This window comes from Hyla sarda, chromosome 1, assembly GCF_029499605.1.
Source record: "Hyla sarda isolate aHylSar1 chromosome 1, aHylSar1.hap1, whole genome shotgun sequence".
NCBI classification, from domain to species: Eukaryota; Metazoa; Chordata; class Amphibia; order Anura; family Hylidae; genus Hyla; species Hyla sarda.
In genome coordinates, this window is record NC_079189.1 from 184,591,955 (window position 1) to 184,618,868 (window position 26,914).

Below are 26,914 nucleotides of genomic sequence, written 5' to 3' on the forward strand. Positions count from 1 at the left end.
CAGTTTCCAGTTTCCAGTTTCCAGTTTCCAGGTAGCTTTCATGGTCTAGTGGTTAGAGCTGCTGCCTTGGAGCAAAGAGGTTGTGAGTTCAAATCCTGTGAAGACCCTGAGGCTGGCAGCAGAGCATGGTGATGGAGTGAGAAATCGGTGGATGTTAAGGTAAGTGTGTGTGTGTGTGTGAAGTGGTTGATGGTTGGGCATCCAGAAGGTGATGGAGAAGTGGATGTGATGTGGGTGGGGAGGAAGGTGCTGAGGAAGAAGGTCGTTGGGGTGTGAGTGAGTGGTAGTTGGAGTGAAGGGCTAGAGGCAATGGTGATTGGTAGAAGGGGAGACCATTTTATTGGTATAAATAAAAAAGCAAATAAAACCCCCCACCTTTTTATTTTTAACATCCCACAACAGACACAACACCACTTTTGGTAGATCCACAACCTAGAATCCTCCATTCTAGTGGATCACCGTCCACAATGCCCCACAACACTCTCTGACCACTTACCTTGAAAGCCTCCTCTCCTCAGTCCATCGATCTCCTCCAGTCCCACTGCTCTCCTTGACATCCGCTTGACTCAGTCCATCCATCGATATCTTTCAGTCCCTTGATCCATGGCTCTCCAATCCTCCAGTCATCCCAGGTTCTCACGATCAATCTCATTTAACATCTTCCATCATCAGGGTTTTCACAGGATTCGAACTCACAACCTCTGCGCTCCAAGCAGCTGCAGCAGCTCTAACCACAATGCCATGGGAGCTGCTTGGCAACAAAATGCAGAGACCAAGGTCTTGTCCTGTTTTGGCACACAGAGTAACTGCACAGAGGAAGAGAGGAGAGGGTTTTGAGGGGGGGGGGAGATTTGAACCTTAGAAGTTCTATAGTTCTTTTCTGCCTGACCACAATGCTCCACCACTGAGCTATTGCTAAAAAATTAGCAATATCTGTACCTCAACATTGCAAATTTTTTGCAATAAACTACATACATGAGATATGGTTGAGCTGTAAAGAAAAAATTATGCATTAGCAGGCACTTGGATTTGAATAAAGGACCTCTTGAACCTCTGCGCTCCAGGGTGGCTGCTCATTGACTGGATGAGGCGATTTTCTGCAAGAAATTTGTGGGATATGGTTAAGTTGTAAAGCAAAAAAAATTTTGTTAGGGGGCACTCGGATTTGAACCAAGGACCTCTTGTTCTGCAGTCAAATGCTCTACAACTGAGCTATACCCCCACAACACAAAGCTTTCCAGTGTAAACGCACAGAGGGGGGGATTCGAACCTAAGTCCGAACTAGCTCTTCGGCTTGCCTGTACTGTTCCAGTCAAATGTATCTGAACAGGTGGGAAAAAAATATTTTTTTAAATCAACTGGTGTCAAAAAGTTATACAGATTTGTAAGTTACATACATTTAAAGCTCTCAATTGTTCCAATACTTATCATCTGCGTGCCCTGCGTGCCAAAAAGAGAGGGGGGCTCCAATTGTAGATATAGCAAGCCTAAGAAGTAGCTTGGTCTTAGGTTTGAGCCCCCCTTTGTGCATTTTCTCTTTTTGTCAAAACAACTGGTGCCAAAAAGTTATACAGGTTTGTTAGGTTCGAGCCCCCCCTTTCTGCATTTTCTCTTTTTGTCAAAACAACAGGTGCCAAAAAGTTATACAGATTTGTAAGTTACATACATTTAAAGCTCTCAATCGTTCCAGTACTTGTCATCTGCTTGCCCTGCGTGCCAAAAAGAGAGGGGGGCTCCAATTGTAGATATAGCAAGCCTAAGAAGTAGCTTGGTCTGAGGTCTGAGTGCCCCTTTGTGCATTTTCTCTTTTTGTCAAAACAACTGTTGCCAAAAAGTTATACAGGTTTGTTAGGTCCGAGCCTCCCTTTGTGCATTTTCTCTTTTTGTCAAAACAACTGGTGCCAAAAAGTTATACAGGTTTGTAAGTTACATACATTTAAAGCTCTCAATCATTCCAGTACTTATCATCTGCGTGCCCTGCGTGCCAAAAAAGAGGGGGGCTCGGATTGTAGATATAGCAAGCCTAAGAAGTAGCTCGGTCTGAGGTCCGAGCCCCCCTTTGTGCATTTTCTCATTTTGTCAAAACAGGCCAAGACCACTGTCATCGTTGCCAGTTTCCATGTAGCTTTCATGGTCTAGTGGTTAGAGATGCTGCCTTGGAGCAAAGAGGTTGTGAGTTCAAATCCTGTGAAGACCCTGAGGCTGGCAGCAGAGCATGGTGATGGAGTGAGAAATCGGTGAATGTTAAGGTAAGTGTGTGTGTGTGAAGTGGTTGATGGTTGGGCATCCAGAAGGTGATGGAGAAGTGGATGTGATGTGGGTGGGGAGGAAGGTGCTGAGGAAGAAGGTCGTTGGGGTGTGAGTGGGTGGTGGTGGTAGTTGGAGTGAAGGCAATGGTGATTGGTAGAAGGGGAGACCATTTTATTGGTATAAATAAAAACCCCCACCTTTTTATTTTCAACATCCCACAACAGACACAACACCACTTTTGGTAGATCCACAACCTAGAATCCTCCATTCTAATGGATCACCGTCCACAATGCCCCACAACACTCTCTGACCACTTACCTTGAAAGCCTCCTCTCCTCAGTCCATCGATCTCCTCCAGTCCCACTGCTCTCCAATCTGCTCTCCTTGACATCCGCTTGACTCAGTCCATCCATCAATATCTTTCAGTCCCATGATCCATGGCTCTCCAATCCTCCAGTCATCCCAGGTTCTCACGATCAATCTCATTTAACATCTTCCATCATCAGGATCTTCACAGGATTCGAACTCACAACCTCTGCGCCCCAAGGCAGCAGCTCTAACCACAATGCCATGGGAGCTGCTTGGCAACAAAATGCAGAGACCAAGGTCTTGTCCTGTTTTGGCACACAGAGTAACTGCACAGAGGAAGAGAGGAGAGGGTTTTGAGGGGGGGGGGGAGATTTGAACCTTAGAAGTTCTATAGTTCTTTTCTGCCTGACCACAATGCTCCACCACTGAGCTATTGCTAAAAAATTAGCAATATCTGTACCTCAACATTGCAAATTTTTTGCAATAAACTACATACATGAGATATGGTTGAGCTGTAAAGAAAAAATTATGCATTAGCAGGCACTTGGATTTGAATAAAGGACCTCTTGAACCTCTGCGCTCCAGGGTGGCTGCTCATTGACTGGATGAGGCGATTTTCTGCAAGAAATTTGTGGGATATGGTTAAGTTGTAAAGCAAAAAAAATTTTGTTAGGGGGCACTCGGATTTGAACCAAGGACCTCTTGTTCTGCAGTCAAATGCTCTACAACTGAGCTATACCCCCACAACACAAAGCTTTCCAGTGTAAACGCACAGAGGGGGGGGATTCGAACCTAAGTCCGAACTAGCTCTTCGGCTTGCCTGTACTGTTCCAGTCAAATGTATCTGAACAGGTGGGAAAAAAATATTTTTTTAAATCAACTGGTGTCAAAAAGTTATACAGATTTGTAAGTTACATACATTTAAAGCTCTCAATCGTTCCAATACTTATCATCTGCGTGCCCTGCGTGCCAAAAAGAGAGGGGGGCTCCAATTGTAGATATAGCAAGCCTAAGAAGTAGCTTGGTCTTAGGTTTGAGCCCCCCTTTGTGCATTTTCTCTTTTTGTCAAAACAACTGGTGCCAAAAAGTTATACAGGTTTGTTAGGTTCGAGCCCCCCCTTTCTGCATTTTCTCTTTTGTCAAAACAACAGGTGCCAAAAAGTTATACAGATTTGTAAGTTACATACATTTAAAGCTCTCAATCGTTCCAGTACTTGTCATCTGCGTGCCCTGCGTGCCAAAAAGAGAGGGGGGCTCCAATTGTAGATATAGCAAGCCTAAGAAGTAGCTTGGTCTGAGGTCTGAGCGCCCCTTTGTGCATTTTCTCTTTTTGTCAAAACAACTGGTGCCAAAAAGTTATACAGGTTTGTTAGGTCCGAGCCTCCCTTTGTGCATTTTCTCTTTTTGTCAAATCAACTGGTGCCAAAAAGTTATACAGGTTTGTAAGTTACATACATTTAAAGCTCTCAATCATTCCAGTACTTATCATCTGCGTGCCCTGCGTGCCAAAAAAGAGGGGGGCTCGGATTGTAGATATAGCAAGCCTAAGAAGTAGCTCGGTCTGAGGTCCGAGCCCCCCTTTGTGCATTTTCTCATTTTGTCAAAACAGGCCAAGACCACTGTCATCGTTGCCAGTTTCCATGTAGCTTTCATGGTCTAGTGGTTAGAGCTGCTGCCTTGGAGCAAAGAGGTTGTGGGTTCAAATCCTGTGAAGACCCTGAGGCTGGCAGCAGAGCATGGTGATGGAGTGAGAAATCGGTGAATGTTAAGGTAAGTGTGTGTGTGTGAAGTGGTTGATGGTTGGGCATCCAGAAGGTGATGGAGAAGGTGATGGAGAAGTGGATGTGATGTGGGTGGGGAGGAAGGTGCTGAGGAAGAAGGTCGTTGGGGTGTGAGTGAGTGGTGGTGGTAGTTGGAGTGAAGGGCTGGAGGCAATGGTGATTGGTAGAAGGGGAGACCATTTTATTGGTATAAATAAAAACCCCCACCTTTTTATTTTCAACATCCCACAACAGACACAACACCACTTTTGGTAGATCCACAACCTAGAATCCTCCATTCTAGTGGATCACCGTCCACAATGCCCCACAACACTCTCTGACCACTTACCTTGAAAGCCTCCTCTCCTCAGTCCATCGATCTCCTCCAGTCCCACTGCTCTCCAATCTGCTCTCCTTGACATCCGCTTGACTCAGTCCATCCATCGATATCTTTCAGTCCCATGATCCATGGCTCTCCAATCCTCCAGTCATCCAAGGTTCTCACGATCATTCTCATTTAACATCTTCCATCATCAGGGTTTTTACAGGATTCGAACTCACAACCTCTGCGCTCCAAGGCAGCAGCTCTAACCACAATGCCATGGGAGCTGCTTGGCAACAAAAGGCAGAGACCAAGGTCTTGTCCTGTTTTGGCAAACAGAGTAACTGCACAGAGGAAGGGAGGAGAAGGTTTTGAGGGGGGGGGGGAGATTTGAACCTTAGAAGTTCTATAGTTCTTTTCTGCCTGACCACAATGCTCCACCACTGAGCTATTGCTAAAAAATTAGCAATGTCTGTACCTCAACATTGCAAATTTTTTGCAATAAACTACATACATGAGATATGGTTGAGCTGTAAAGAAAAAATTATGCATTAGCAGGCACTTGGATTTGAACCAAGGACCTCTTGAACCTCTGCGCTCCAGGGTGGCTGCTCATTGACCGGATGATGCGATTTTCTGCAAGAAACTACATTTGTGGGATATGGTTAAGTTGTAAAGCAAAAAAATGTGTGTTAGGGGGCACTCGGATTTGGACCAAGGACCTCTTGATCTGCAGTCAAATGCTCTACCACTGAGCTATACCCCCGCAACACAAAGCTTTCTAGTGTAAACGCACAGAGGGGGGGATTCGAACCTAAGTCCGAACTAGCTCTTCGGCTTGCCTGTACTGTTCCAGTCAAATGTATCTGAACAGGTGGGAACAAATTATTTTTTTAAATCAACTGGTGTCAAAAAGTTATACAGATTTGTAAGTTACATACATTTAAAGCTCTCAATCGTTCCAGTACTTATCATCTGCGTGCCCTGCATGCCAAAAAGAGAGGGGGGCTCCAATTGTAGATATAGCAAGCCTAAGAAGTAGCTTGGTCTTAGGTTTGAGCCCCCCTTTGTGCATTTTCTCTTTTTGTCAAAACAACTGGTGCCAAAAAAGGAAAACAGGTTTGTTAGGTTCGAGCCCCCCCTTTGTGCATTTTCTCTTTTTGTCAAAACAGCAGGTGCCAAAAAGTTATACAGATTTGTAAGTTACATACATTTAAAGCTCTCAATCGTTCCAGTACTTATCATCTGCGTGCCCTGCGTGCCAAAAAAGTGGGGGGCTCCAATTGTAGATATAGCAAGCCTAAGAAGTAGCTTGGTCTTAGGTTGGAGCCCCCCTTTGTGCATTTTCTCTTTTTGTCAAAACAACTGGTGCCAAAAAGTTATACAGGTTTGTTAGGTCCGAACCTTCCTTTGTGCATTTTCTCTTTTTGTCAAAACAACTGGTGCCAAAAAGTTATACAGGTTTGTAAGTTACATAGTTACATAGTTAGTACGGTCGAAAAAAGACATATGTCCATCAAGTTCAACCAGGGAATTAAGGGGTAGGGGTGTGGCGCGATATTGGGGAAGGGATGAGATTTTATACTTCTTCATAAGCATTAATCTTATTTTGTTTTAATAATGTATCTTATCCTGTTTTAAAGCTGTTAATTGTTCCTGCTGTGACCAGTTACTGAGGTAGACCGTTCCATAAATTCACAGTCCTCACGGTAAAGAAGGCGTGTCGCCCCTTGAGACTAAACTTTTTCTTCTCCAGACGGAGGGAGTGCCCCCTCGTCCTTTGGGGGGCTTTAACCTGGAACAGTTTTTCTCCATATTTTTTGTATGGGCCATTAGTATACTTATATCCGTTTATCATATCCCCCCTTAAACGTCTCTTCTCAAGACTAAACAATTGTAACTCCTTTAATCGCTCCTCATAGCTAAGATGTTCCATGCCCCATATTAGTTTAGTCGCGCGTCTCTGCACCCTTTCCAACTCCGCAGTGTCCCTTTTATGGACAGGTGCCCAAAACTGAACAGCATATTCCAGGTAAGGCCGTACCAATGATTTATAAAGGGGGAGTATTATGTCCCTGTCCCTTGAGTCCATGCCTCTTTTGATACATGACAATATCCTGCCGGCTTTGGAAGCAGCAGCCTGACATTGCATGCTATTCTGTAGTCTGTGATCTACAAGTACACCCAGATCCTTCTCTACCAGTGACTCTGCCAGTTTAATCCCCCCTAAGACATACGATGCATGCAAGTTATTAGTACCCAGATGCATAACTTTTCATTTATCCACATTGAACCTCATTTGCCAAGTGGATGCCCAGACACTTAGTCTATCCAAGTCATCTTGTAACTTATGCACATCCTCTATAGACTGTACCGTGCTACAAAGCTTGGTGTCATCTGCAAAGATAGAAACAGAGCTGTTAATACCATCCTCTATATCATTGATAAATAAATTAAACAACAGCGGTCCCAGTACTGAACCTTGGGGTACACCACTAATAACCGGGGACCAATCAGAGTACGAATCATTGACCACCACTCTCTGGGTACGATCCATGAGCCAGTGTTCAATCCAGTTGCAAACTAAAATTTCCAAACCCAAAGACCTTAACTTACCTGTCAGACGTCTATGAGGGACAGTATCAAACGCTTTAGCAAAATCCAGAAACACTATATCCACAGCCATTCCTCTGTCAAGGCTTCTACTCACCTCTTCATAAAAGCAAATTAGATTGGTTTGACAACTTCTATCCTTAGTAAACCCATGCTGGCTATCACTTATAATACAATTATCCCCTATGTATTCCTGTATGTAATCCCTTATAAGTCCTTCAAACAATTTACCCACAATGCACGTTAAACTTACCGGTCTATAGTTTCCTGGGGAAGACCTAGAGCCCTTTTTGAAGATTGGTACCACATTCGCCTTGTGCCAGTCCCTTGGCACAATACCAGACACCAGAGAATCTCTAAATATCATGAACAGGGGTACAGATATTACTGAACTTACCTCTCTAAGAACTCTTGGGTGTAGTCCATCCGGTCCTGGGGATTTGCTTACATTTATATCACTTAACTTACCTTGTACCATCTCTACATTAAGCCAGTTCAGTACATTACATGATGTGTTACCAGCACTGACCTGGCCAATGTCAGCTCCTTCTTCCATAGTGTATACAGAACTAAAGAACCCATTCAGTAGCTCCGCCTTCTCTTGATCGCCTGTGACAACCTCCCCATTATCATTATTAAGGGGTCCTACATGCTCTGTCCTTGTTTTTTTTGCATTAATATATCTAAAAAAATATTTAGGATTAGTTTTGCTTTCTTTGGCCACCTGTCTCTCATTTTGAATTTTTGCTGTTTTTATTACATTTTTACAGATTTTATTAAGCTCCTTGTACTGTTTAAATGTTATCGCTGACCCATCAGATTTGTATTTTTTGAAGGCTATTTTTTTGTTGTTTATTGCTCTTTTAACATCATGTGTCAGCCATGTAGGATTTAGTTTTAATCGTTTATATTTGTTCCCCTTTGGTATATATTTAGCTATATAGTTATTTAGAGTTGATTTAAAGATGTCCCATTTACCTTCTGTATCAGTATTTGACAACACATCCCCCCAGTCTATGTCCTGTAGTGCAGCCCTCAGCCCAGGGAAATTTGCCTTTTTAAAGTTATATGTTTTTGCCTTCCCCGCCTGTCTTTGTTTTCTACATTTTAAGTCAAAAGTAACTATATTGTGGTCGCTATTACCAAGGTTTTCCCGCACAGTTACATTACCAACCAGCTCTGCATTGTTGGAAATGATCAGATCCAACAAGGCATCATTTCTTGTTGGGTCCTCCACAAACTGGCCCATAAAATTATCCTGCAATAAATTTAGGAATTGTCGACCCTTTGTAGTTTTAGCCAACCCCGGACCCCAATCTATATCTGGATAGTTAAAATCTCCCATTATTACCACTGTACCTGCCCGGGCGGCCCTCTCTATTTGTTTATGAAGCCGAACTTCTATCTCTTCAGTGATATTAGGGGGTCTGTAGATTACACCAAATACTATTTTTTCAGTATTTCCCTTCTTTTGTAATTCTACCCACAATGATTCCACATCCTCAGAATCATCACACACTATGGCATCGTTCACACTGACTTTCATACCACTTCTTACATACAGACAGACTCCACCACTTTTTCTGTTCATTCTATCCTTGCGAAACAATGTAAACCCCTGCAGATTAACCGCCCAGTCATGCGAGGAGTCCAGCCATGTCTCAGTGACCCCAACTATATCAATATGTTCCTCCAGTATCAAGTTACATACATTTAAAGCTCTCACTCATTCCAGTACATCTGCGTGCCCTGCGTGCCAAAAAGAGAGGGGGGCTCGGATTGTAGATATAGCAAGCCTAAGAAGTAGCTCGGTCTGAGGTCCGAGCCCCCCTTTGTGCATTTTCTCATTTTGTCAAAACAGGCCAAGACCACTGTCATCGTTGCCTGTTTCCAGGTGGCTTTCATGGTCTAGTGGTTAGAGCTGCTGCCTTGGAGCAAAGAGGTTGTGAGTTCAAATCCTGTGAAGACCCTGAGGCTGGCAGCAGAGCATGGTGATGGAGTGAGAAATCGGTGGATGTTAAGGTAAGTGTGTGTGTGTGTGTGTGTGTGAAGTGGTTGATGGTTGGGCATCCAGAAGGTGATGGAGAAGTGGATGTGATTAGTGTTGCTCACAAATATTCGCAATTCGAATATTATTCGCAAATTTCGCGAATATAGCGCTATATATTCGTAATTACGAATATTCATTTATTTTTTTTTTTTTTTGTCTTTTTTCTTCACAGTACACATCACAGTGATCATCCCTCTCTGCTTCCAGCTTGTGTGGTGTAAAGAAGGCTGTAATACTACTGTGTGAGACTGGCGTGCGGAAATTCGCATATGCGAAAATTAGCATATGCTAATTTTCGCATATGCGACTTTTCGCGTATGTTAATTTTGTATATGCTAATATTCACATATGTTAATTTTCGTATACGCGAATTTTCGTATATGCGAAAATAAAACGAGAATATAACGAATGTGCGAATATTCGCGAATATATGACGAATATTCGTCCATATATTCGCGAATATTCGCGAATTCGTATATGGCCTATGCCGCTCAACACTAGATGTGATGTGGGTAGGGAGGAAGGTGCTGAGGAAGAAGGTTGTTGGGGTGTGAGTGAGTGGTGGTAGTTGGAGTGAAGGGCTGGAGGCAATGGTGATTGGTAGAAGGGGAGACCATTTTATTGGTATAAATAAAAAAGCAAATAAAAACCCCCACCTTTTTATTTTCAACATCCCACAACAGACACAACACCACTTTTGGTAGAATCCTCCATTCTAGTGGATCACCGTCCACAATGCCCCACAACACTCTCTGACCACTTACCTTGAAAGCCTCCTCTCCTCAGTCCATCGATCTCCTCCAGTCCCACTGCTCTCCAATCTGCTCTCCTTGACATCTGCTTGACTCAGTCCATCCATCAATATCTTTCAGTCCCATGATCCATGGCTCTCCAATCCTCCAGTCATCCCAGGTTCTCACGATCAATCTCATTTAACATCTTCCATCATCAGGGTCTTCACAGGATTCAAACTCACAACCTCTGCGCTCCAAGGCAGCAGCTCTAACCACAATGCCATGGGAGCTGCTTGGCAACAAATTGCAGAGACCAAGGTCTTGTCCTGTTTTGGCACACAGAGTAACTGCACAGAGGAAGGGAGGAGAGGGTTTTGAGGGGGGGGGGGGGGGGGAGATTTGAACCTTAGAAGTTCTATAGTTCTTTTCTGCCTGACCACAATGCTCCACCACTGAGCTATTGCTAAAAAAAATTAGCAATGTCTGTACCTCAACATTGCAAATTTTTTGCAATAAACTACATACATGAGATATGGTTGAGCTGTAAAGAATAAAATATGCATTAGCAGGCACTTGGATTTGAACCAAGGACCTCTTGAACCTCTGCGCTCCAGGGTGGCTGCTCATTGACTGGATGAGGCGATTTTCTGCAAGAAACTACATTTGTGGGATATGGTTAAGTTGTAAAGCAAAGAAATGTGTGTTAGGGGGCACTCGGATTTGAACCAAGGACCGCTTGATCTGCAGTCAAATGCTCTACCACTGAGCTATACCCCCGCCACACAAAGCTTTCCAGTGTAAACGCACAGAGGGGGGGGATTCGAACCTAAGTCCGAACTAGCTCTTAGGCTTGCCTGTACTGTTCCAGTCAAATGTATCTGAACAGGTGGGAACAAATTATTTTTTTAAATCAACTGGTGTCAAAAAGTTATACAGATTTGTAAGTTACATACATTTAAAGCTCTCAATCGTTCCAGTACTTATCATCTGCGTGCCCTGCATGCCAAAAAGAGAGGGGGGCTCCAATTGTAGATATAGCAAGCCTAAGAAGTAGCTTGGTCTTAGGTTTGAGCCCCCCTTTGTGCATTTTCTCTTTTTGTCAAAACAACTGGTGCCAAAAAGTTATACAGGTTTGTTAGGTTCGAGCCCCCCCTTTGTGCATTTTCTCTTTTTGTCAAAACAACAGGTGCCAAAAAGTTATACAGATTTGTAAGTTACATACATTTAAAGCTCTCAATCGTTCCAGTACTTATCATCTGCGTGCCCTGCGTGCCAAAAAGAGAGGGGGGCTCCAATTGTAGATATAGCAAGCCTAAGAAGTAGCTTGGTCTGAGCCCCCCTTTGTGCATTTTCTCTTTTTGTCAAAACAACTGGTGCCAAAAAGTTATACAGGTTTGTTAGGTCCGAGCCTCCCTTTGTGCATTTTCTCTTTTTGTCAAAACAACTGGTGCCAAAAAATTATACAGGTTTGTAAGTTACATACATTTAAAGCTCTCAATCATTCCAGTACTTATCATCTGCGTGCCCTGCGTGCCAAAAAGAGAGGGGGGCTCGGATTGTAGATATAGCAAGCCTAAGAAGTAGCTCGGTCTTAGGTCCGAGCCCCCCTTTGTGCATTTTCTCATTTTGTCAAAACAGGCCAAGACCACTGTCATTGTTGCGAGTTTCCAGGTAGCTTTCATGGCCTAGTGGTTAGAGCTGCTGCATTGGTGCAAAGAGGTTGTGAATTCGAATCCTGTGAAGACCCTGAGGCTGGCAGCAGAGCAAGGTGATGGAGTGAGAAATCGGAGGATGTTAAGGTAAGTGTGTGTGTGAAGTGGTTGATGGTTTGGCATCCAGAAGGTGATGGAGAAGTGGATGTGATGTGATGTGGGTGGGGAGGAAGGTGCTTAGGAAGAAGGTAGTTGGGGTGTTAGTGAGTGGTGGTGGTGGTGGTGGTGGTGGTAGTTGGAGTGAAGGGCTGGAGGCAATGGTGATTGGTAGAAGGGGAGACCATTTTATTGGTATAAATAAAAAAGCAAATAAAACCCCCCACCTTTTTATTTTCAACATCCCACAACAGACACAACACCACTTTTGGTAGATCCACAACCTAGAATCCTCCATTCTAGTGGATCACCGTCCACAATGCCCCACAACACTCTCTGACCACTTACCTTGAAAGCCTCCTCTCCTCAGTCCATCGATCTCCTCCAGTCCCACTGCTCTCCAATGTGCTCTCCTTGACATCCGCTTGACTCAGTCCATCCATTGATATCTTTCAGTCCCATGATCCATGGCTCTCCAATCCTCCAATCATCCCAGGTTCTCACGATCAATCTCATTTAACATCTTCCATCATCAGGATCTTCACAGGATTCGAACTCACAACCTCTGCACTCCAAGGCAGCAGCTCTAACCACAATGCCATGGGAGCTGCTTGGCAACAAAAGGCAGAGACCAAGGTCTTGTCCTGTTTTGGCACACAGAGTAACTGCACAGAGGAAGAGAGGAGAGGGTTTTGAGGGGGGGGGGGGAGATTTGAACCTTAGAAGTTCTATAGTTCTTTTCTGCCTGACCACAATGCTCCACCACTGAGCTATTGCTAAAAAATTAGCAATAACTGTACCTCAACATTGCAAATTTTTTGCAATAAACTACATACATGAGATATGGTTGAGCTTTAAAGAAAAAATTATGCATTAGCAGGCACTTGGATTTGAACCAAGGACCTCTTGAACCTCTGCGCTCCAGGGTGGCTGCTCATTGACTGAATGAGGCGATTTTCTGCAAGAAATTTGTGGGATATGGTTAAGTTGTAAAGCAAAAAAATGTGTGTTAGGGGGCACTCGGATTTGAACCAAGGACCTCTTGATCTGCAGTCAAATGCTCTACCACTGAGCTATACCACCGCAACACAAAGCTTTCCAGTGTAAACGCACAGAGGGGGGATTCGAACCTAAGTCCGAACTAGCTCTTCGTCTTGCCTGTACTGTTCCAGTCAAATGTATCTGAACAGGTGGGAAAAAATTATTTTTTTAAATCAACTGGTGTCAAAAAGTTATACAGATTTGTGAGTTACATACATTTAAAGCTCTCAATCGTTCCAGTACTTATCATCTGCGTGCCCTGCGTGCCAAAAAGAGAGGGGGCTCCAATTGTAGATATAGCAAGCCTAAGAAGTAGCTTGGTCTTAGGTTTGAGCCCCCCTTTGTGCATTTTCTCTTTTTGTCAAAACAACTGGTGCCAAAAAGTTATACAGGTTTGTTAGGTTCGAGCCCCCCCTTTCTGCATTTTCTCTTTTTGTCAAAACAACAGGTGTCAAAAAGTTATACAGATTTGTAAGTTACATACATTTAAAGCTCTCAATCGTTCCAGTACTTATCATCTGCGTGCCCTGCGTGCCAAAAAGAGAGGGGGGCTCCAATTGTAGATATAGCAAGCCTAAGAAGTAGCTTGGTCTGAGGTCTGAGCCCCTTTGTGCATTTTCTCTTTTTGTCAAAACAACTGGTGCCAAAAAGTTATACAGGTTTGTTAGGTCCGAGCCTCCCTTTGTGCATTTTCTCTTTTTGTCAAAACAACTGGTGCCAAAAAGTTATACAGGTTTGTAAGTTACATACATTTAAAGCTCTCAATCATTCCAGTACTTATCATCTGCGTGCCCTGCGTGCCAAAAAGAGAGGGGGGCTCGGATTGTAGATATAGCAAGCCTAAGAAGTAGCTCGGTCTGAGGTCCGAGCCCCCCTTTGTGCATTTTCTCATTTTGTCAAAACAGGCCAGGACCACCGTCATCGTTGCCAGTTTCCAGTTTCCAGTTTCCAGTTTCCAGTTTCCAGTTTCCAGTTTCCAGTTTCCAGTTTCCAGTTTCCAGTTTCCAGTTTCCAGTTTCCAGTTTCCAGTTTCCAGGTAGCTTTCATGGTCTAGTGGTTAGAGCTGCTGCCTTGGAGCAAAGAGGTTGTGAGTTCAAATCCTGTGAAGACCCTGAGGCTGGCAGCAGAGCATGATGATGGAGTGAGAAATTGGTGGATGTTAAGGTAAGTGTGTGTGTGAAGTGGTTGATGGTTGGGCATCCAGAAGGTGATGGAGAAGTGGATGTGATGTGGGTGGGGAGGAAGGTGCTGAGGAAGAAGGTAGTTGGGGAGTGAGTGAGTGGTGGTGGTAGTTGGAGTGAAGGGCTGGAGGCAATGGTGATTGGTAGAAGGGGAGACCATTTTATTGGTATAAAAAAAAATGCAAATAAAAACCCCCACCTTTTTATTTTCAACATCCTTCAACAGACACAACACCACTTTTGGTAGATCCACAACCTAGAATCCTCCATTCTCGTGGATCACCGACCACAATGCCCTACAACACTCTCTGACCACTTACCTTGAAAGCCTCCTCTCCTCAGTCCATCGATCTCCTCCAGTCCCACTGCTCTCCAATCTGCTCTCCTTGACATCCGCTTGACTCAGTCAATCCATCGATATCTTTCAGTCCCATGATCCATGGCTCTCCAATCCTCCAGTCATCCTAGGTTCTCACGATCAATCTCATTTAACATCTTCCATCATCAGGGTCTTCACAGGATTCGAACTCACAACCTCTGCGCTCCAAGGCAGCAGCTCTAACCACAATGCCATGGGAGCTGCTTGGCAACAAAATGCAGAGACCAAGGTCTTGTCCTGTTTTGGCACACAGAGTACCTGCACAGAGGAAGGGAGGAGAGGGTTTTGATGGGGGGGGGGGGGAGATTTGAACCTTAGAAGTTCTATAGTTCTTTTCTGCCTGACCACAATGCTCCACCACTGAGCTATTGCTAAAAAATTAGCAATGTCTGTACCTCAACATTGCAATTTTTTTGCAATAAACTACATACATGAGATATGGTTGAGCTGTAAAGAAAAAATTATGCATTAGCAGGCACTTGGATTTGAACCAAGGACCTCTTGAACCTCTGCGCTCCAGGGTGGCTGCTCATTGACTGGATGAGGCGATTTTCTGCAAGAAACTACTTTTGTGGGATATGGTTAAGTTGTAAAGCAAAAAAATGCGTGTTAGGGGGCACTCGGATTTGAAGCAAGGACCTCTTGAGCTGCAGTCAAATGCTCTACCACTGAGCTATACCCCCGCAACACAAAGCTTTCCAGTGTAAACGCACCGAGGGGGATTCGAACCTAAGTCCGAACTAGCTCTTCGGCTTGCCTGTACTGTTCCTGTCAAATGTATCTGAACAGGTGGGAAAAAATTATTTTTTTAAATCAACTGGTGCCAAAAAGTTATACAGGTTTGTAAGTTACATACATTTAAAGCTCTCAATCATTCCAGTACTTATCATCTGCGTGCCCTGCGTGCCAAAAAGAGAGGGGGGCTCGGATTGTAGATATAGCAAGCCTAAGAAGTAGCTCGGTCTGAGGTCCGAGCCCCCCTTTGTGCATTTTCTCTTTTTGTCAAAACAACTGGTGCCAAAAAGTTATACAGGTTTGTTAGGTCCGAGCCTCCCTTTGTGCATTTTCTCTTTTTGTCAAAACAACTGGTGCCAAAAAGTTATACAGGTTTGTAAGTTACATACATTTAAAGCTCTCAATCATTCCAGTACTTATCATCTGCGTGCCCTGCGTGCCAAAAAGAGAGGGGGGCTCGGATTGTAGATATAGCAAGCCTAAGAAGTAGCTCGGTCTGAGGGCCGAGCCCCCCTTTGTGCATTTTCTCATTTTGTGAAAACAGGCCAAGACCACTGTCATCGTCATCGTCATCGTCATCGTCAACGTCATCGTCATCGTTATCGTCATCGTTACCAGTTTCCAGGTAGCTTTCATGGTCTAGTGGTTAGAGCTGCTGCCTTGGAGCAAAGAGGTTGTGAGTTCAAATCCTGTGAAGACCCTGAGGCTGGCAGCAGAGCATGGTGATGGAGTGAGAAATCGGTGGATGGTAAGTGTGTGTGTGTGTGAAGTGGTTGATGGTTGGGCATCGAAAAGTGGGTGGGGAGGAAGGTGCTGAGGAAGAAGGTAGTTGGGGTGTGAGTGAGTGCTGGTGGTAGTTGGAGTGAAGGGCTGGAGGCAATGGTGATTGGTAGAAGGGGAGACCATTTTATTGGTATAAAAAAAAAGCAAATAAAAACCCACTCCTTTTTATTTTCAACATCCCACAACATCACTTTTGGTAGATCTACAACCTAGAAGCCTCTATTCTAGTGGATCACCGTCCACAATGCTCCACAACACTCTCTGACCACTTACCTTGAAAGCCTCTTCTCCTCAGTCCATCGATCTCCTCCAGTCCCATTGCTCTCCAATCTGCTCTCCTTGACATCCATCGATATCTTTCAGTCCCATGATCCATGGCTCTCCAATCCTCCAGTCATCCCAGGTTCTCACGATCAATCTCATTTAACATCTTCCATCATCAGGGTTTTCACAGGATTCGAACTCACAACCTCTGCGCTCCAAGCAGCTGCAGCAGCTCTAACCACAATGCCATGGGAGCTGCTTGGCAACAAAATGCAGAGACCAAGGTCTTGTCCTGTTTTGGCACACAGAGTAACTGCACAGAGGAAGGGAGGAGAGGGTTTTGAGGGGGGGGGGAGATTTGAACCTTAGAAGTTCTATAGTATCTGAACAGGTGGGAAAAAATTATTTTTTTAAATCAACTGGTGTCAAAAAGTTATACAGATTTGTAAGTTACATACATTTAAAGCTCTCAATCGTTCCAGTACTTATCATCTGCGTGCCCTGCGTGCCAAAAAGAGAGGGGGGCTCCAATTGTAGATATAGCAAGCCTAAGAAGTAGCTTGGTCTTAGGTTTGAGCCCCCCTTTGTGCATTTTCTCTTTTTGTCAAAACAACTGGTGCCAAAAAGTTATACAGGTTTGTTAGGTTCGAGCCCCCCCTTTGTGCATTTTCTCTTTTTGTCAAAACATCAGGTGCCAAAAAGTTATACAGATTCGTAAGTTACATACATTTAAAGCTCTCAATCGTTCCAGTACTTATCATCTGCGTGCCCTGCGTGCCAAAAAGAGAGGGGAGCTCCAATTGTAGCTATAGCAAGCCTAAGAAGTAGCTTGGTCTGAGGTCTGAGCCCCCCTTTGTGCATTTTCTCTTTTTGTCAAAACAACTGGTGCCAAAAAGTTATACAGGTTTGTAAGTTACATACATTTAAAGCTCTCAATCATTCCAGTACTTATCATCTGTGTGCCCTGCGTGCCAAAAAAGAGGGGGGCTCGGATTGTAGATATAGCAAGCCTAAGAAGTAGCTCGGTCTGAGGTCCGAGCCCCCCTTTGTGCATTTTCTCATTTTGTCAAAACAGGCCAAGACCACTGTCATCGTTGCCAGTTTCCATGTAGCTTTCATGGTCTAGTGGTTAGAGCTGCTTCCTTGGAGCAAAGAGGTTGTGAGTTCAAATCCTGTGAAGACCCTGAGGCTGGCAGCAGAGCATGGTGATGGAGTGAGAAATTGGTGGATGTTAAGGTAAGTGTGTGTGTGTGAAGTGGTTGATGGTTGGGCATCCAGAAGGTGATGGAGAAGTGGATGTGATGTGGGTGGGGAGGAAGGTGCTGAGGAAGAAGGTAGTTGGGGTGTTAGTGAGTGGTGGTGGTAGTTGGAGTGAAGGGCTGGAGGCAATGGTGATTGGTAGAAGGGGAGACCATTTTATTGGTATAAATAAAAAAGCAAATAAAAACCCCCACCTTTATATTTTCAACATCCCACAACAGACACAACACCACTTTTGGTAGATCCACAACCTAGAATCCTCCATTCTAGTGAATCACCATCCACAATGCCCCACAACACTCTCTGACCACTTACCTTGAAAGCCTCCTCTCCTCAGTCCATCGATCTCCTCCAGTCCCACTGCTCTCCTTGACATTCGCTTGACTTATTCCATCCATCGATATCTTTCAGTCCCATGATCTATGGCTCTCCAATCCTCCAGTCATCCAAGGTTCTCACGATCATTCTCATTTAACATCTTCCATCATCAGGATCTTCACAGGATTCGAACTCACAACCTCTGCGCCCCAAGGCAGCAGCTCTAACCACAATGCCATGGGAGCTGCTTGGCAACAAAATGCAGAGACCAAGGTCTTGTCCTGTTTTGGCACACAGAGTAACTGCACAGAGAAAGAGAGGAGAGGGTTTTGAGGGGGGGGGGGGACATTTGAACCTTAGAAGTTCTATAGTTCTTTTCTGCCTGACCACAATGCTCCACCACTGAGCTATTGCTAAAAAATTAGCAATATCTGTACCTCAACATTGCAAATTTTTTGCAATAAACTACATACATGAGATATGGTTGAGCTGTAAAGAAAAAATTATGCATTAGCAGGCACTTGGATTTGAACCAAGGACCTCTTGAACCTCTGCGCTCCAGGGTGGCTGCTCATTGACTGGATGAGGCGATTTTCTGCAAGAAATTTGTGGGATATGGTTAAGTTGTAAAGCAAAAAAATTTTTGTTAGGGGGCACTCGGATTTGAACCAAGGACCTCTTGTTCTGCAGTCAAATGCTCTACAACTGAGCTATACCCCCGCAACACAAAGCTTTCCAGTGTAAACGCACAGAGGGGGGGATTCGAACCTAAGTCCGAACTAGCTCTTCGGCTTGCCTGTACTGTTCCAGTCAAATGTATCTGAACAGGTGGGAAAAAAATATTTTTTTAAATCAACTGGTGTCAAAAAGTTATACAGATTTGTAAGTTACATATATTTAAAGCTCTCAATCGTTCCAATACTTATCATCTGCGTGCCCTGCGTGCCAAAAAGAGAGGGGGGCTCCAATTGTAGATATAGCAAGCCTAAGAAGTAGCTTGGTCTTAGGTTTGAGCCCCCCTTTGTGCATTTTCTCTTTTTGTCAAAACAACTGGTGCCAAAAAGTTATACAGGTTTGTTAGGTTCGAGCCCCCCCTTTGTGCAATTTCTCTTTTGCTCAAAACAACAGGTGCCAAAAAGTTATACAGATTTGTAAGTTACATACATTTAAAGCTCTCAATCGTTCCAGTACTTATCATCTGCGTGCCCTGCGTGCCAAAAAGAGAGGGGGGCTCCAATTGTAGATATAGCAAGCCTAAGAAGTAGCTTGGTCTGAGGTCTGAGCGCCCCTTTGTGCATTTTCTCTTTTTGTCAAAACAACTGGTGCCAAAAAGTTATACAGGTTTGTTAGGTCCGAGCCTCCCTTTGTGCATTTTCTCTTTTTGTCAAAACAACTGGTGCCAAAAAGTTATACAGGTTTGTAAGTTACATACATTTAAAGCTCTCAATCATTCCAGTACTTATCATATGCGTGCCCTGCGTGCCAAAAAAGAGGGGGGCTCGGATTGTAGATATAGCAAGCCTAAGAAGTAGCTCGGTCTGAGGTCCGAGCCCCCCTTTGTGCATTTTCTCATTTTGTCAAAACAGGCCAAGACCACTGTCATCGTTGCCAGTTTCCATGTAGCTTTCATGGTCTAGTGGTTAGAGCTGCTGCCTTGGAGCAAAGAGGTTGTGAGTTCAAATCCTGTGAAGACCCTGAGGCTGGCAGCAGAGCATGGTGATGGAGTGAGAAATCGGTGGATGTTAAGTTAAGTGTGTGTGTGTGTGTGTGTGAAGTGGTTGATGGTTGGGCATCCAGAAGGTGATGGAGAAGTGGATGTGATGTGGGTGGGGAGAAAGGTGCTGAGGAAGAAGGTCGTTGGGGTGTGAGTGAGTGGTGGTGGTAGTTGGAGTGAAAGGCTGGAGGCAATGGTGATTGGTAGAAGGGGAGACCATTTTATTGGTATAAATAAAAAAGCAAATAAAAACCCCCACCTTTTTATTTTCAACATCCCACAACACCATTTTTGGTAGATCCACAACCTAGTATCCTCCATTCTAGTGGATCACCGTCCACAATGCCCCACAACACTCTCTGACCACTTACCTTGAAAGCCTCCTCTCCTCAGTCCATCGATCTCCTCCAGTCCCACTGCTCTCCTTGACATCCGCTTGACTCAGTCCATCCATCGATATCTTTCAGTACCATGATCCATGGCTCTCCAATCCTCCAGTCATCCCAGGTTCTCACGATCAATCTCATTTAACATCTTCCATCATCAGGGTCTTCACAGGATTCGAACTCACAACCTCTGCGCTCCAAGGCAGCAGCTCTAACCACAATGCCATGGGAGCTGCTTGGCAACAAAATGCAGAGACCAAGGTCTTGTCCTGTTTTGGCACACAGAGAAACTGCACAGAGGAAGAGAGGAGAGGGTTTTGAGGGGGGGGGGGGGGGGAGATTTGAACCTTAGAAGTTCTATAGTTCTTTTCTGCCTGACCACAATGCTCCACCACTGAGCTATTGCTAAAAAATTAGCAATGTCTGTACCTCAACATTGCAAATTTTTTGCAATAAACTACATACATGAGATATGGTTGAGCTGTAAAGAAAAAATTATGCATTAGCAGGCACTTGGATTTGAACTAAGGACCTCTTGAACCTCTGCGCTCCAGGGTGGCTGCTCATTGACTGGATGAGGCGATTTTCAGCAAGAAACTACATTTGTGGGATATGGTTAAGTTGTAAAGCAAAAAAATGTGTGTTAGGGGGCACTTGGATTTGAACCAAGGACCTCTTGATCTGCAGTCAAATGCTCTACCACTGAGCTATACCCCCGCAACACAAAGCTTGCCAGTGTAAACGCGAAGAGGGGGGATTCGAACCTAAGTCCGAATTAGCTCTTCGGCTTGCCTGTACTGTTCCAGTCAAATGTATCTGAACAGGTGGGAAAAAATTATTTTTTTAAATCAACTGGTGTCAAAAAGTTATACAGATTTGTAAGTTACATACATTTAAAGCTCTCAATCGTTCCAGTACTTATCATCTGCGTGCCCTGCGTGCCAAAAAGAGAGGGGGGCTCCAATTGTAGATATAGCAAGCCTAAGAAGTAGCTTGGTCTTAGGTTTGAGCCCCCCTTTGTGCATTTTCTCTTTTTGTCAAAACAACTGGTGCCAAAAAGTTATACAGGTTTGTTAGGTTCGAGCCCCTCCTTTCTGCATTTTCTCTTTTTGTCAAAACAACACGTGCCAAAAAGTTATACAGATTTGTAAGTTACATACATTTAAAGCTCTCAATCGTTCCAGTACTTATCATCTGCGTGCCCTGCGTGCCAAAAAGAGAGGGGGGCTCCAATTGTAGATATAGCAAGCCTAAGAAGTAGCTTGGTCTGAGGTCTGAGCCCCTTTGTGCATTTTCTCTTTTTGTCAAAACAACTGGTGCCAAAATGTTATACAGGTTTGTTAGGTCCGAGCCTCCCTTTGTGCATTTTCTCTTTTTGTCAAAACAACTGGTGCCAAAAAGTTATACAGGTTTGTAAGTTACATACATTTAAAGCTCTCAATCATTCCAGTACTTATCATCTGCGTGCCCTGCGTGCCAAAAAGAGAGGGGGGCTCGGATTGTAGATATAGCAAGCCTAAGAAGTAGCTCGGTCTGAGGTCCGAGCCCCCCTTTGTGCATTTTCTCATTTTGTCAAAACAGGCCAAGACCACTGTCATCGTTGCCAGTTTCCAGTTTCCAGTTTCCAGTTTCCAGTTTCCAGTTTCCAGTTTCCAGTTTCCAGGTAGCTTTCATGGTCTAGTGGTTAGAGCTGCTGCCTTGGAGCAAAGAGGTTGTGAATTCAAATCCTGTGAAGACCCTGAGGCTTGCAGCAGAGCATGGTGATGGAGTGAGAAATCGGTGGATGTTAAGGTAAGTGTGTGTGTGTGTGTGAAGTGGTTGATGGTTGGGCATCGAGAAGTGGAGAGGAAGAAGGTAGTTGGGGTGTGAGTGAGTGGTGGTGGTAGTTGGAGTGAAGGGCTGGAGGCAATGGTGATTGGTAGAAGGGGAGACCATTTTATTGGTATAAATAAAAAAGCAAATAAAAAACCCCACCTTTTTATTTTCAACATCCCACAACAGACACAACACCACTTTTGGTAGATCCACAACCTAGAATACTCCATTCTAGTGGATCACCGTCCACAATGCCCCACAACACTCTCTGACCACTTACCTTGAAAGCCTCCTCTCCTCAGTCCATTGATCTCCTCCAGTCCCACTGCTCTTCAATCTGCTCTCCTTGACATTCGCTTGACTTATTCCATCCATCGATGTCTTTCAGTCCCATGGCTCTCCAATCCTCCAGTCATCCCAGGTTCTCACGATCAATCTCATTTGACATCTTTCATCATCAGGGTCTTCACAGGATTCAAACTCACAACCTCTGCGCTCCAAGGCAGCAGCTCTAACCACAATGCCATGGGAGCTGCTTGGCAACAAAATGCAGAGACCAAGGTCTTGTCCTGTTTTGGCACACAGAGTAACTGCACCATGGAAGGGAGGAGAGGGTTTTGAGGGGGGGGGGGGAGATTTGAACCTTAGAAGTTCTATAGTTCTTTTCTGCCTGACCATTATGCTCCACCACTGAGCTATTGCTAAAAAATTAGCAATGTCTGTACCTCAACATTGCAAATTTTTTGCAATAAACTACATAGATGAGATATGGTTGAGCTGTAAAGAAAAAATTATGCATTAGCAGGCACTTGGATTTGAACCAAGGACCTCTTGAACCTCTGCGCTCCAGGGTGGCTGCTCATTGACTGGATGAGGCGATTTTCTGCAAGAAACTACATTTGTGGGATATGGTTAAGTTGTAAAGCAAAAAAAATGTGTGTTAGGGGGCACTCGGATTTGAACCAAGGACCTCTTGATCTGCAGTCAAATGCTCTACCACTGAGCTATACCACCGCAACACAAAGCTTTCCAGTGTAAACGCACAGAGGGGGGATTCGAACCTAAGTCCGAACTAGCTCTTCGTCTTGCCTGTACTGTTCCAGTCAAATGTATCTGAACAGGTGGGAAAAAATTATTTTTTTTAAATCAACTGGTGTCAAAAAGTTATACAGATTTGTAAGTTACATACATTTAAAGCTCTCAATCGTTCCAGTACTTATCATCTGCGTGCCCTGCGTGCCAAAAAGAGAGGGGGGCTCCAATTGTAGATATAGCAAGCCTAAGAAGTAGCTTGGTCTTAGGTTTGAGCCCCCCTTTGTGCATTTTCTCTTTTTGTCAAAACAACAGGTGCCAAAAAGTTATACAGATTTGTAAGTTACATACATTTAAAGCTCTCAATCGTTCCAGTACTTATCATCTGCGTGCCCTGCGTGCCAAAAAGAGAGGGGGGCTCCAATTGTAGATATAGCAAGCCTAAGAAGTAGCTTGGTCTGAGCCCCCCTTTGTGCATTTTCTCTTTTTGTCAAAACAACTGGTGCCAAAAAGTTATACAGGTTTGTTAGGTCCGAGCCTCCCTTTGTGCATTTTCTCTTTTTGTCAAAACAACTGGTGCCAAAAAGTTATACAGGTTTGTAAGTTACATACATTTAAAGCTCTCAATCATTCCAGTACTTATCATCTGCGTGCCCTGCGTGCCAAAAAGAGAGGGGGGCTCGGATTGTAGATATAGCAAGCCTAAGAAGTAGCTCGGTCTTAGGTCCGAGCCCCCCTTTGTGCATTTTCTCATTTTGTCAAAACAGGCCAAGACCACTGTCATCGTTGCCAGTTTCCATGTAGCTTTCATGGTCTAGTGGTTAGAGCTGCTGCCTTGGAGCAAAGAGGTTGTGAGTTCAAATCCTGTGAAGACCCTGAGGCTGGCAGCAGAGCATGGTGATGGAGTGAGAAATCGGTGGATGTTAAGTGTGTGTGTGTGTGTGTGAAGTGGTTGATGGTTGGGCATCCAGAAGGTGATGGAGAAGTGGATGTGATGTGGGTGGGGAGAAAGGTGCTGAGGAAGAAGGTCGTTGGGGTGTGAGTGAGTGGTGGTGGTAGTTGGAGTGAAGGGCTGGAGGCAATGGTGATTGGTAGAAGGGGAGACCATTTTATTGGTATAAATAAAAAAGCAAATAAAAACCCCCACCTTTTTATTTTCAACATCCCACAACACCATTTTTGGTAGATCCACAACCTAGTATCCTCCATTCTAGTGGATCACCGTCCACAATGCCCCACAACACTCTCTGACCACTTACCTTGAAAGCCTCCTCTCCTCAGTCCATCGATCTCCTCCAGTCCCACTGCTCTCCTTGACATCTGCTTGACTCAGTCCATCCATCGATATCTTTCAGTCCCATGATCCATGGCTCTCCAATCCTCCAGTCATCCCAGGTTCTCACGATCAATCTCATTTAACATCTTCCATCATCAGGGTCTTCACAGGATTCGAACTCACAACCTCTGCGCTCCAAGGCAGCAGCTCTAACCACAATGCCATGGGAGCTGCTTGGCAACAAAATGCAGAGACCAAGGTCTTGTCCTGTTTTGGCACACAGAGAAACTGCACAGAGGAAGAGAGGAGAGGGTTTTGAGGGGGGGGGGGGAGATTTGAACCTTAGAAGTTCTATAGTTCTTTTCTGCCTGACCACAATGCTCCACCACTGAGCTATTGCTAAAAAATTAGCAATGTCTGTACCTCAACATTGCAAATTTTTTGCAATAAACTACATACATGAGATATGGTTGAGCTGTAAAGAAAAAATTATGCATTAGCAGGCACTTGGATTTGAACTAAGGACCTCTTGAACCTCTGCGCTCCAGGGTGGCTGCTCATTGACTGGATGAGGCGATTTTCAGCAAGAAACTACATTTGTGGGATATGGTTAAGTTGTAAAGCAAAAAAATGTGTGTTAGGGGGCACTTGGATTTGAACCAAGGACCTCTTGATCTGCAGTCAAATGCTCTACCACTGAGCTATACCCCCGCAACACAAAGCTTGCCAGTGTAAACGCGAAGAGGGGGGATTCGAACCTAAGTCCGAATTAGCTCTTCGGCTTGCCTGTACTGTTCCAGTCAAATGTATCTGAACAGGTGGGAAAAAATTATTTTTTTAAATCAACTGGTGTCAAAAAGTTATACAGATTTGTAAGTTACATACATTTAAAGCTCTCAATCGTTCCAGTACTTATCATCTGTGTGCCCTGCGTGCCAAAAAGAGAGGGGGGCTCCAATTGTAGATATAGCAAGCCTAAGAAGTAGCTTGGTCTTAGGTTTGAGCCCCCCTTTGTGCATTTTCTCTTTTTGTCAAAACAACTGGTGCCAAAAAGTTATACAGGTTTGTTAGGTTCGAGCCCCCCCTTTCTGCATTTTCTTTTTTTGTCAAAACAACACGTGCCAAAAAGTTATACAGATTTGTAAGTTACATACATTTAAAGCTCTCAATCGTTCCAGTACTTATCATCTGCGTGCCCTGCGTGCCAAAAAGAGAGGGGGGCTCCAATTGTAGATATAGCAAGCCTAAGAAGTAGCTTGGTCTGAGGTCTGAGCCCCTTTGTGCATTTTCTCTTTTTGTCAAAACAACTGGTGACAAAATGTTATACAGGTTTGTTAGGTCCGAGCCTCCCTTTGTGCATTTTCTCTTTTTGTCAAAACAACTGGTGCCAAAAAGTTATACAGGTTTGTAAGTTACATACATTTAAAGCTCTCAATCATTCCAGTACTTATCATCTGCGTGCCCTGCGTGCCAAAAAGAGAGGGGGGCTCGGATTGTAGATATAGCAAGCCTAAGAAGTAGCTCGGTCTGAGGTCCGAGCCCCCCTTTGTGCATTTTCTCATTTTGTCAAAACAGGCCAAGACCACTGTCATCGTTGCCAGTTTCCAGTTTCCAGTTTCCAGTTTCCAGTTTCCAGTTTCCAGTTTCCAGTTTCCAGTTTCCAGGTAGCTTTCATGGTCTAGTGGTTAGAGCTGCTGCCTTGGAGCAAAGAGGTTGTGAATTCAAATCCTGTGAAGACCCTGAGGCTTGCAGCAGAGCATGGTGATGGAGTGAGAAATCGGTGGATGTTAAGGTAAGTGTGTGTGTGTGTGTGTGTGTGTGTGTGTGTGTGTGTGTGAAGTGGTTCATGGTTGGGCATCGAGAAGTGGAGAGGAAGAAGGTAGTTGGGGTGTGAGTGAGTGGTGGTGGTAGTTGGAGTGAAGGGCTGGAGGCAATGGTGATTGGTAGAAGGGGAGACCATTTTATTGGTATAAATAAAAAAGCAAATAAAAACCCCCACCTTTTTATTTTCAACATCCCACAACAGACACAACACCACTTTTGGTAGATCCACAACCTAGAATACTCCATTCTAGTGGATCACCGTCCACAATGCCCCACAACACTCTCTGACCACTTACCTTGAAAGCCTCCTCTCCTCAGTCCATCGATCTCCTCCAGTCCCACTGCTCTTCAATCTGCTCTCCTTGACATTCGCTTGACTTATTCCATCCATCGATATCTTTCAGTCCCATGATCCATGGCTCTCCAATCCTCCAGTCATCCCAGGTTATCACGATCAATCTCATTTGACATCTTTCATCATCAGGGTCTTCACAGGATTCAAACTCACAACCTCTGCGCTCCAAGGCAGCAGCTCTAACCACAATGCCATGGGAGCTGCTTGGCAACAAAATGCAGAGACCAAGGTCTTGTCCTGTTTTGGCACACAGAGTAACTGCACCATGGAAGGGAGGAGAGGGTTTTGAGGGGGGGGGAGATTTGAACCTTAGAAGTTCTATAGTTCTTTTCTGCCTGACCACAATGCTCCACCACTGAGCTATTGCTAAAAAATTAGCAATGTCTGTACCTCAACATTGCAAATTTTTTGCAATAAACTACATAGATGAGATATGGTTGAGCTGTAAAGAAAAAATTATGCATTAGCAGGCACTTGGATTTGAACCAAGGACCTCTTGAACCTCTGCGCTCCAGGGTGGCTGCTCATTGACTGGATGAGGCGATTTTCTGCAAGAAACTACATTTGTGGGATATGGTTAAGTTGTAAAGCAAAAAAAATGTGTGTTAGGGGGCACTCGGATTTGAACCAAGGACCTCTTGATCTGCAGTCAAATGCTCTACCACTGAGCTATACCACCGCAACACAAAGCTTTCCAGTGTAAAC

General features: G+C 44.4%; 7 non-coding genes across 7 annotated transcripts; all 7 read right to left on the reverse strand.

Moving 5' to 3' along the window:
* Positions 1–5,335: 5,335 nt before the first annotated feature.
* TRNAC-GCA (transfer RNA cysteine (anticodon GCA)) lies at positions 5,336–5,407 on the reverse strand. Its single transcript has one exon. It is a non-coding gene; the product is annotated as a tRNA-Cys (tRNA).
* A 5,336-nt stretch (positions 5,408–10,743) lies between these two features.
* On the reverse strand, positions 10,744–10,815 carry TRNAC-GCA (transfer RNA cysteine (anticodon GCA)). Its single transcript has one exon. It is a non-coding gene; the product is annotated as a tRNA-Cys (tRNA).
* A 2,042-nt stretch (positions 10,816–12,857) lies between these two features.
* TRNAC-GCA (transfer RNA cysteine (anticodon GCA)) lies at positions 12,858–12,929 on the reverse strand. The gene has a single exon. It is a non-coding gene; the product is annotated as a tRNA-Cys (tRNA).
* A 7,623-nt stretch (positions 12,930–20,552) lies between these two features.
* On the reverse strand, positions 20,553–20,624 carry TRNAC-GCA (transfer RNA cysteine (anticodon GCA)). Its single transcript has one exon. It is a non-coding gene; the product is annotated as a tRNA-Cys (tRNA).
* Positions 20,625–22,664: 2,040 nt separating this feature from the next.
* On the reverse strand, positions 22,665–22,736 carry TRNAC-GCA (transfer RNA cysteine (anticodon GCA)). The gene has a single exon. It is a non-coding gene; the product is annotated as a tRNA-Cys (tRNA).
* Positions 22,737–24,669: 1,933 nt separating this feature from the next.
* On the reverse strand, positions 24,670–24,741 carry TRNAC-GCA (transfer RNA cysteine (anticodon GCA)). The gene has a single exon. It is a non-coding gene; the product is annotated as a tRNA-Cys (tRNA).
* A 2,075-nt stretch (positions 24,742–26,816) lies between these two features.
* TRNAC-GCA (transfer RNA cysteine (anticodon GCA)) lies at positions 26,817–26,888 on the reverse strand. Its single transcript has one exon. It is a non-coding gene; the product is annotated as a tRNA-Cys (tRNA).
* Between the last annotated feature and the right edge of the window lie 26 nt (positions 26,889–26,914).